At 39.3% G+C, this 10,032-nt stretch overlaps 1 protein-coding gene across 2 annotated transcripts in view; it reads right to left on the reverse strand.

The window, feature by feature from the left end:
• LOC109899553 (MAGUK p55 subfamily member 7) overlaps nucleotides 1-8,042 on the reverse strand; it is a 258,023-nt gene extending 249,981 nt beyond the window's left edge. For both annotated transcript variants that reach the window (XM_031835938.1, XM_020494890.2), the window contains exon 1: nucleotides 7,866-8,042. The gene's annotated coding sequence lies outside the window, so the exon portion shown is untranslated. The remainder of the gene's footprint in view (nucleotides 1-7,865) is intronic.
• Between the last annotated feature and the right edge of the window lie 1,990 nt (nucleotides 8,043-10,032).

Below are 10,032 nucleotides of genomic sequence, written 5' to 3' on the forward strand. Positions count from 1 at the left end.
GTACTGAGTAAACGGTCTGAATTAGTGTAAATGTGATTTATTGAAATGTAAAACATTTTTTTATATATATATATATATATATATATATTTGCAAACATTTCTAAAAACCTGTTTTTGCTTTGTTATTATGGGGTATTGTGTGTAGATTGATGAGGGGGGGGGAACGATTTAATCCATTTTAGAATAAAGCTTTACTACAGCACTGACCAACAATTCTGCCTTTGCCTGCATTTGCCTTAGCCTGCATCCGAAAAGGCACCCTGTATATAGTACACTACTTTTGACCAGGACCCATTGGGGGGAATAGGGTGCCATTTGGGACTGAGTCTTAATAACGATTAAATAAGAAGGGGAAACAACGCAATCCTCCCTGTGTCCTGCTTTCTCTCTGTATCGTGTCAGGATGCGCTCTATTTAATCATAGTAGCCAGAACTTCCAGACAGTAACACAAACCAGCCAATTACGCAGTCTCAGACTTGTTTTTATAAGATAACACGTCGCCGATGTTGATAATGCCTTGAATTTCCCGGCGGCATCACCCTTGTGTGGCCACTAAAACATTTTAAAAATCCATGCCTTTTGCGGCCAATGGCCGTTGTGCCCTTGGCTGAATATAATAATAAGTCTCTTCTCCCGGCTGCATGCTCAGAAGCAGCTCTTGGCAATATGTGCCATGTAAAAAAGATAACGTTTAAGTTCCTTGCTCAGAACATACTAAAGCTGGTGGTTCAATTTTCCCAGTTCTTCAATATTCCCAATTAAAAGGTTTACGGTTGTAGTTATTATAGGAATTATGACGCGTCGACTATTTCTCTCTATACCATTTGTATTTCATATACCTTTGACTATTGGATGTTCTAATAGGCACTTTATTATTGCCGGCCTAATCTCGGGAGTTGATAGGCTTAAAGTCAAAAACAGCGCTGTGAAGCAAGCATTGCTAAGAGCTGCTGGCAAATGCAGTGAAGTTTGAATGAATGCTTACGAGCCTGCTGCCGCCTACCACCGCTCTATCAAATCATAGACTTAATTAAAATATAATAAACACAGAAATACGAGCCGTTGGACACTGATATGGTCAAATCCGGAAACTATCATTTCGAAAAACAAAACGTTTATTCTTTCAGTGAAATCTAAGTCTAAATATTGCTGTTACATTGCACAACCTTCAATGTTATGTCATAATTATGTAAAAATCTGGAAAATGAGTTCGCAACGAGCCAGTCGGCCCAAACTTGTGCATATACCCTGACTCTATGTGCAATGAATGCAAGAGAACTGACACAATTTCCCCTAGTTAATATTGCCTGCTAACACAAATTTATTCGAACTAAATATCCAGGTTTAAAAAAATATACTTCTGTGCATTGATTTTAAGAAAGGTATTGATGTTTATGGTTAGGTCATTCGTGCAACGATTGTGCTTTTTTCACGAATGCGCTTTTGATAAATTAACAGGCACCACATTGATTATATGCAACGCAGGACAAGTTAGTTAACCTAGTAATATCATCAACCATGTGTAGTTAACTAGTGATTATGTGAAGATTGTTTTTTATAAGATAAGTTTAATGCTAGCTAGCAACTTACCTTGGCTCCTTGCTGCACTCTCATAACAGGTGGTCAGCCTGCCACACAGTTTCCTCGTGGAATGCAATGTAATCGGCCATAATCGGCGTCCAAAAATGCAGATTACCGATTGTAATAACTTGAAATCGTCCCTAATTAATCGGCCGACCTCTTGTATGTATGTATGTATGTATGTATGTATGTATGTATGTATGTAGCATAATGTATTTACAACTTTATTCACGTTTTCAAGTACTGGTGACAAATAACGCATTCCGATTACTGCATAGGGACCACACCCGGGATCACACCCGTTTGTTGGTACGTGTGAAAAGGTTAATTGCTTTATTTTGTGTTGCTACAGCTTTTAAGCCACATAATTTTTTTAAACATTAAATGCACTATGCATTATCAAAACTGAAATTGGAAATTGTGATCATTTTTTAAATAATCAAACCGAAACTGAACTGACCTCAAAAAGCATTAATCACTCAACACTACTGGCAAGTCCCTCCAACAGAAGCGTCCAAGGAGTTGACCTCTTTCAGAACACCCACTGGCCTACCAGTTTTCGGATATGCCCCTTGGGCTTTATTACGCTGCCGCGACCTTCCAGCAGCTCATGGACAGTGTTCTGAGGGGTACAGAGGCGCACGCAGCAGCGTAAATAATGACATCATTATCTACAGTTCCACATGGGAGGAGAACCTCCACCATCTGACAGACATCTTCTGACGAATCCACAAGGCTGTACTACTTCCTAGTACGGATGTAACAGTTCACCAGACCCACGGTTTTGGGGTCGCAGTTTGGTTCGGTTTCAGTACAGCGGGAAAATGAACAATCCACAGTTACTGAAATTCATTTGTGATCATTTAAGAAAATACAATGTGTTGCTATTCCTGATTCGATATTCAGTTCAAGTCGGAAGTTGACATACACTTGGAGTCATTAAAACTTGTTTTTCAACCACTCCACAAATGTATTGTTAACAAACTATAGTTTTGGCATCTACTTTGTGAATGACAAGTAATTTTTCCAACAATTGTTTGCAGACAGATTATTTCACTGTATCACAATTACAGTGGGTCAGAAGTTTACATACACTAAACTGACTGTGCCTTTAAACAGCTTGGAAAATTCCAGAAAATGATGTCAAGGCTTTAGAAGCTTCTGATATGCAAATTAACATCATTTGAGTCAATTGGAAATGTACCTGTGGATGTATTTCAAGGCCTATCTTCAAACCCAGTGCCTCTTTGCTTGACATCATGGGAAAATCAAAAGAAATCAGCCAAGACCTCAGAAAAAAAGTTGTAGACCTCCACAAGTCTGGTTCATCCTTGGGAGCAATTTCCAAACGCTTGAAGGTACCATGTTCATCTGTACAAACAATAGTACACAAGTATAAACACCATGGGACCATGCAGCCATCATACCGCTCAGGATGGAGACGCTTTCTGTCTCCTAGAGATTTACATACTTTGGTGCAAAAAGTGCAAATCAATCCCAAAACAACAGCAAAGGACCTTGTGAATATGCTGGAAGAAACAGGTTCAAAACTATTTATATCTACAGTAAAACAAGTCCTATATCGACATAACCTGAGAGGCCGCTCAGCAAGGAAGAAACCACTGCTCCAAAAGTGCCATAAAATAGCCACACTACGGTTTGCAAATGCACATGGGGACCAAGATTTTGGAGAAATGTCCTCTGGTCTGATAAAACAAAAATAGAACTGTTTGGTCATAATGACCATCGTTATGTTTGGAGTTAAAAGGGGGAGGTTTGCAAGCCGAAGAACACCTTCCCAACCGTGAAGCACGGGGTTGGCAGCCTCACGTTGTGGGGGTTCTTTGCTGCAAGAGGGACTGGTGCACTTCACAAAATAGATAGCATCATGACGAAGGAAAAGTATGTGGATATATTGAAGCAATATCTCAAGACATCAGTCAGGAAGTTAAAGTTTGGTCGCAAATGGATCTTCCAAATGGACAACAAAGTCAAGGTATTGGAGTGGCCATTACAAAGCCCTGACCTCAATCCTATAGAACATTTGTGGGCAGAACTGAAAAAGTGTGTGGGAGCAAAGAGGCCTACAAACCTGACTCAGTTACACCAGATCTGTCAGGAGGAATGGGCAAAAATCCACCCAATATATTGTGGGAAGCTTAAAAACGTCTTATGGCTGCAGGGGCAGTATTGAGTAGCTTGGATGAAAAGGTGCCCAGAGGTGCCCAGAGTAAACTGCCGGCTCCTCAGTCCCAGGTGCTAATATATGCATATTATTATTAGTATTGGATAGAAAACACTTTGAAATTTCTAAATCTGTTTGAATGATTGTGAATATAACAGAACTCATATGGCAGGCAAAAACATGAGAAAAAATCCAACCAGGAAGTGGGAAATCTGAGGTTGGTCGATTTTCAACTCAGCCCCTATACAGTGGGATATTGGTCATCACTTCCTAAGGCTTCCACTAGATGTCAACCGTCTTTAGAAACTTATTTGAGGCTTCTACTGTGAAGTGGGGCCGAATGAGAGCAGATTGAGTCAGAGGTCTGGCAGCAGTCACGCGCTGGTCACGCGGATTTCACATGAGAGGTATCTCCCGTTCCTTTGCTTTTCTGAAGACAAAGGAATTCTCCGGTTGGAACATTATTGAAGATTTATGTTAAACATAAGAGAGATTGATTCCATACATCGTTTGACAAGTTTCTACGGGCTGTAACGGAACCTTTTGACATTTAGTCTGCAACTAGTGAAAGCGCTTTGTGAGTTTTGATTTGTTTACCAAACACTCTAGCAAAAGTAGCTATTTGGACAAAAATTGACATTATCAAACAACTCAAACATTTATTGTGGACCTGGGATTCCTGGGAGTGCATTCTGATGAAGATCATCAAAGGTAAGGGAATATTTATAATGTTATTTCTGACTTCTGTTGACTCCAACATGGCGGATATATGTATTTGTTCTCTAAGCGCTGTTCTCAGATTATAGCATGATTTGCTTTTTCCGTAACATTATTTGAAATCTGACAGAGCGGTTGCATTAAGGAGAAGTATATCTTTAATTCTATGTATAACACTTGTATTTTCACCAACATTTATGATGAGTATTTCTGTAAATTGATGTGGCTCTCTGCAATATCACCGGATGTTTTTGGAACTACTGAACATAACGCGCCTAACGTATACTGAGATATAAATATGAACTTTATTGAACAAAACATACATGTATTGTGTAACATGAAGTCCCTTGAGTGTCATCTGATGAAGATCATCAAAGGTTAGTGATTCATTTTATCTCCATTTGTGCTTTTTGTGACTCCTCTCTTTGGCTGGAAAAATGGCTGTGTTTTTCTGTGGCTTGGCTCTGACCTAACATAATCGTTTGTGGTGCTTTCGCTGTAAAGCCTATTTGAATCAGGACACTGTGGTGGGATTAACAACAAGATGACCTTTAAAATGGTATAAGATACTTACATTTTTTTTTTATTATGAGATTTGTTGTTTTGTATATACAACAGTTTGGGCTGCCTGGCTCATTGCAAACTAATTTGCCAGAATTTTACGTAATTATGACATGCATTGAAGGTTGTGCAATGTAACAAGAATATTTAGACTTAGGGATGCCACCCGTTAGATAAAATACCGAACGGTTCCGTATTTCACTGAAATAATAAACGTTTTGTTTTCGAAATGATAGTTTCCGGATTTGATCATATTAATGACCAAAGGCGCATATTTCTGCGTGTTATTATGTTATAATTAAGTCTGATTTGATAGAGCAGTCTGACTGAGCAGCAGCAGGCCCGTCATCAGTCATTCAAACAGCACTTTTGTGCGTTTTGCCAGCAGCTCTTCGCAAGCACAGCGCTGTTTATGACTTCAAGCCTATCAGCCTAATGGCTGGTGTAACCAATGTGAAATGGCTAGCTAGTTAGCTGGGTGTGCGCTAATACTGTTTCAAACGTCACTCGCTTTTAGATTTGGAGTAGTTATTCGGCTTTTGTGGAGCGATGGGTAACGATGCTTCGAGTGTGGCTGTTGTCGATGTGTTCCTGGTTCGAGCCCAGGTAGGGGCGAGGAGGGGGACGGAAGCTATACTGTTACACTGGCAATACTATAGTGCCTATAAGAACATCCACTAGTCAAAGGTATATGAAATACAAATGGTATAGAGAGAAATAGTCCTGTAAATACTATATTAACTACAACCTAAAACCTCTTACCTTGGAATATTGAAGTCTCATGTTAAAAGGAACCACCAACTTTCATATGTTCTCATGTTCTGAGCAAGGAACTTAAACGTTAGCTATTTTACATGGCACACACTACTTTCTTCTCCAACACTTTGTTTTTGCATTATTTAAACCAAATTGAACATGTTTCATTATTTATTTGAGACTAAATTGATTTTATTGATGTTTTATATTAAGATAAAAATAAGTGTTAATTCAGTATTGTTGTAATTGTCATTATTACAAATAAAAATAAAATATATATTGGCCGATTTAATCGGTATCGGCTTTTTTTGTCCTCCAATAATCTGTATCAGCGTTGAAAAATCATAATCGGTCGACCTCTACTGTATATAGCCTTGCTACTGTTATTTTCAAATGTCTTTGTTTTTTCTTTACTTACACACACACACACCTTTTTTCGCACTATTGGTTCGAGCCTGTAAGTAAGCATTTCACTGTAAGGTCTACTACACCTGTTGTATTCAGCGCACGTGACAAATAAACTTTGATTTGACTTAGACAGATATTCCACTTCTCCTCCTGAAATATGGAAACCCACAGAAATTCATAACCTGGCTTTAGGTTACTCAACAGCTCAGCAGGAAATGTTGTCTCAATCAGCAAGTACAGTCGCTTAGGCCTAGTACTTTATTCCAATAACAAAAGCTGCCCTACTTCCTTACTGTGCAATTACAATGCAATTACTACAGTACTAGCTATGTAACAGTAGTCAGCACAGTGTTGCTACTACACACAGGTATAGAGCTGGGTGCATTTCAGTTGGCAGTGTTAAAACCAAGAAGTTGAGATGAGCCAAGGTTGAAGCACTCTTAGAGTCTCTGTGATCCAGTTGGAAATATACTGGAAGGGGACACCATATCAATACTGGAGACTGACCAGAATCCACAGGAATCGGACTGGGCTTTAGCTTCCGAGCCATATGGTGAAGACAGGAAAGGTGATCTGAGCAGCCGCAGTCAGACCACAGCCCTGTCAGCATCCCCTGGTTTGGCCTAGTCTCCACCCCCTACAGCAGACCACAAACCACATGGTGATGGCTGGGCCTGGGGGTTTGTCCACCCACTATTTGATTGTACATGTGCAAGAAGATCAGCATCAGTAGCCCTTGGCCCTTAAGACCTCAGACCACACACACTCACCCTGTCTGTCACCTGACTAAAATATGATGTAATAACAATGCTATTACAGTATTACAGAGATGACAAGATAAAAATCTGTCGTTCTGCCCCTGAACAAAGCAGTTAACCCACTGTTCCTATGCCGTAATTGAAAATAAGAATATGTTCTTAACTGACTTGCCTAGTTAAATAAAGGTAAAATAAATAAATAAAAAGATACATTGAAAACATGGTGCAAATACTGATGTGTTTACATTTCAAACACCTGTCACCCAGAGCGGCTACAGGTGACATCATCCTAGCTACAGTACTTACTACGCCAGAGACAAAACCAATAAACATTTGGCATAATCTAGCAATGATACAAAGGAGCAAAATACAGAAATGGTGATTGCAATCTGTAGAATCTGAATCATTAGTAATTGAATTATCAACGTCGCGTGCTAAAACTTGAAGTTGCTTAGTTAAGAGCGAGCCGAGCTAGCTCGCTAGCTTCACTATTACGTCAATAAAGAAAATATCTAGCTACCATAACATGTATAGTTTCTGATGTTGATGTCCTTATTCCAAACAATGCAGAAGCCCCAAAAATATGAAGAGGTTAGTTTGCAAATATTTACCCAGTTGCCTCGCGCTGTCAGTGACAAGCTCCGTGTCAAAACACTTGGCTCGAGCTCAAGAAGGGGGTCTGTATTCCTTCGCAACCATGCTAGCTCACTACAGCTAACCTTGCATATTGGAAAGTACAGCTATTTATTCCCATATATTTTGTTAATTTGCTAAGGAGATGTGAGCGGATTTAGAAAACAACTTAATTTATTAACCAACTTGCCATGAGGACAGAACAGCTGGCAATAGTTTCCCACGCAACATGGAACAGTTTATCGTCAAACGCAATATTACTCACTCAAGCTTCGTTGCATTAGTGCAAATTTGCTCTCACAGTTCTCTTCGCCAGATCACTTCGGGGTAGAAACTCCTTTGCAGTCAGCCTTACTAGCTAGATATTTCAATTCTAGACGGAGACATTTCTGGCTTTTTCAATATCTCAAACGCATCCTTTTACTTTCTCTGCCTGGGACACGAGAATTTCACAAAGAAACGCCCAGTCCCAAACTCGTTCAATTAAATCTCTTCTTTGATTGGCTGGTATTCCCATTTTGGGTATTGCCAGTTGTTGATCTGCACATTTCCATAGGTCCTCTCTTGTAACATTATTTGAAAAAAAGAACAGAATTCAAATGTATTTATAGACTATGGCAATAATAGATATTTTTGATATTCACCATGTTTACATTAAGGTATAGTAAAAACGATTTATAAAGGCTTTATAAATATAAACAATATTCAGACAGTACCAGTCAAAAGTTTACACACCTACTCATTCAATGGTTTATCTTTATTTTTACTCTTTTCTACACTGTAGAATAATAGTGAAGACATCTAAACTATGAAATAAAGAGTTACATTTTTTTATTTATTTTGTATTTAGGTTTATTTTGTTTTTGTATCCCTTTTGCATAATTTCTAGTCACTTATCTCCTTGTAGTTTATCCTTAGTTGCTCCCAGAGTCTCTGAAGAGGCCTTAATATAGCTGTGCAGCAACGTGCCCCATCCAACCTGACAGAGCTTGAGTGGATCTGCAGAGAAGAAATGGGAGAAACTCCCCAAATTCATGTAAGTAACCAAAAAAATGGTTAAACAAATCGAAATATATTTTAGATTCTTCAAAGTAGCCACCCTTTGCCTTAATGATAGCTTTGCACACTATTGGCATTCTTTCAACCAGCTTCATGAGGTAATCACCTGGAATGCATTTCAATTAACAGGTGTGCTTTGTTAAGTTCATTTGTGGAATTTCTTTCCTTCTTAATGCGTTTGAGCCAATCAGTTGTGTTGTGATATAAGGTAGGGGTCTTATACAGAAGATAGCCCTATTTGGTAAAAGACCAAGTCCATATTTATGGCAAGAACAGCTCAAATAAGCAGAGAATCGACAGTCCATCATTACTTTAAGACATGCAGGTCAGTCAATGCGGAAAATGTCAAGAAATGCAGTCGCAAAACCATCAAGCGTTATGATGAAATTGGTTCTCATAAGGACCGCCACAGGAAAGGAAGACCCAGATTTACCTCTGCTGCAGAGGATAAGTTCATTAGAGTTGCCAGCCTCAAAAATTGCAGCCCAAATAAATGCTTCACAGAGTTCAAGTAACAGACGCATCTCAACATCAACTGTTCAAAGGAGACTGTGTGAATCAGCTCTTCATTGTCGAATTGCTGTAAAGAAACCACTAATAAGAAGAGACTTGCTTGGGCTAAAAAACATGAGCAATGGACATTAGACCGGTGGAAATCTGTCCTTTGGTCAGTTTTTTGGTTCCAACTGCCATGTCTTTGTGAAACGCAGAGTAAGTGATCTGGTGATCTCCGCATGTGTGTTTCCCACTGTGAAGCATGGATGAAGAGGTGTGATGGTTTCGGGGTGCTTTGCTGGTGACACTGTCTGTGATTTATTTAGAATACAAGGCACACTTAACCAGTTTGGCAGGCACACTTAAACAGCATTCTGCAGCGATACGCCATTCCATCTGGTTTGCGCTTAGTGGGACTATCATTTGTTTTTCAACAGGACAATGACCCAACACACCTCCAGCTGGTGTAAGGGCTATTTGACCAAGAAGTAGAGTGATGGAGTGCGGCATCAGATGGCCTGGCCTCAACTATCACCCGACCTCAACACAATTTAGATTTCTTGGGAAATGTTGAATTGTAAGGAAAAGAAGGAAAAGCAGCCAACAAGTGCTCTGCATGTGTGGGAACTCCTTCAAGACCGTTGGGAAAGCATTCCAGGTGAAGCTGGTTGAGGGAATTCCAAGAGTGTGCAAAGCTGTCAAGGCAAAGGGTGGCTCCTTTGAAGAATCTAAAATAGAAAATATATTTAGCTTTGTTTCACACTTTTTTGGTTACTATATGATTCCATATGTGTTATTTCATAGCTTTGATGTCTTCACTATTACTCTACAATGTAGAAAATAGTAAAAATAAAGAAAACCCTGGAATGAGTAGGTGT

The sequence above is a fragment of the Oncorhynchus kisutch genome, linkage group LG11 (assembly GCF_002021735.2).
Source record: "Oncorhynchus kisutch isolate 150728-3 linkage group LG11, Okis_V2, whole genome shotgun sequence".
Classification (NCBI taxonomy): domain Eukaryota; kingdom Metazoa; phylum Chordata; class Actinopteri; order Salmoniformes; family Salmonidae; genus Oncorhynchus; species Oncorhynchus kisutch.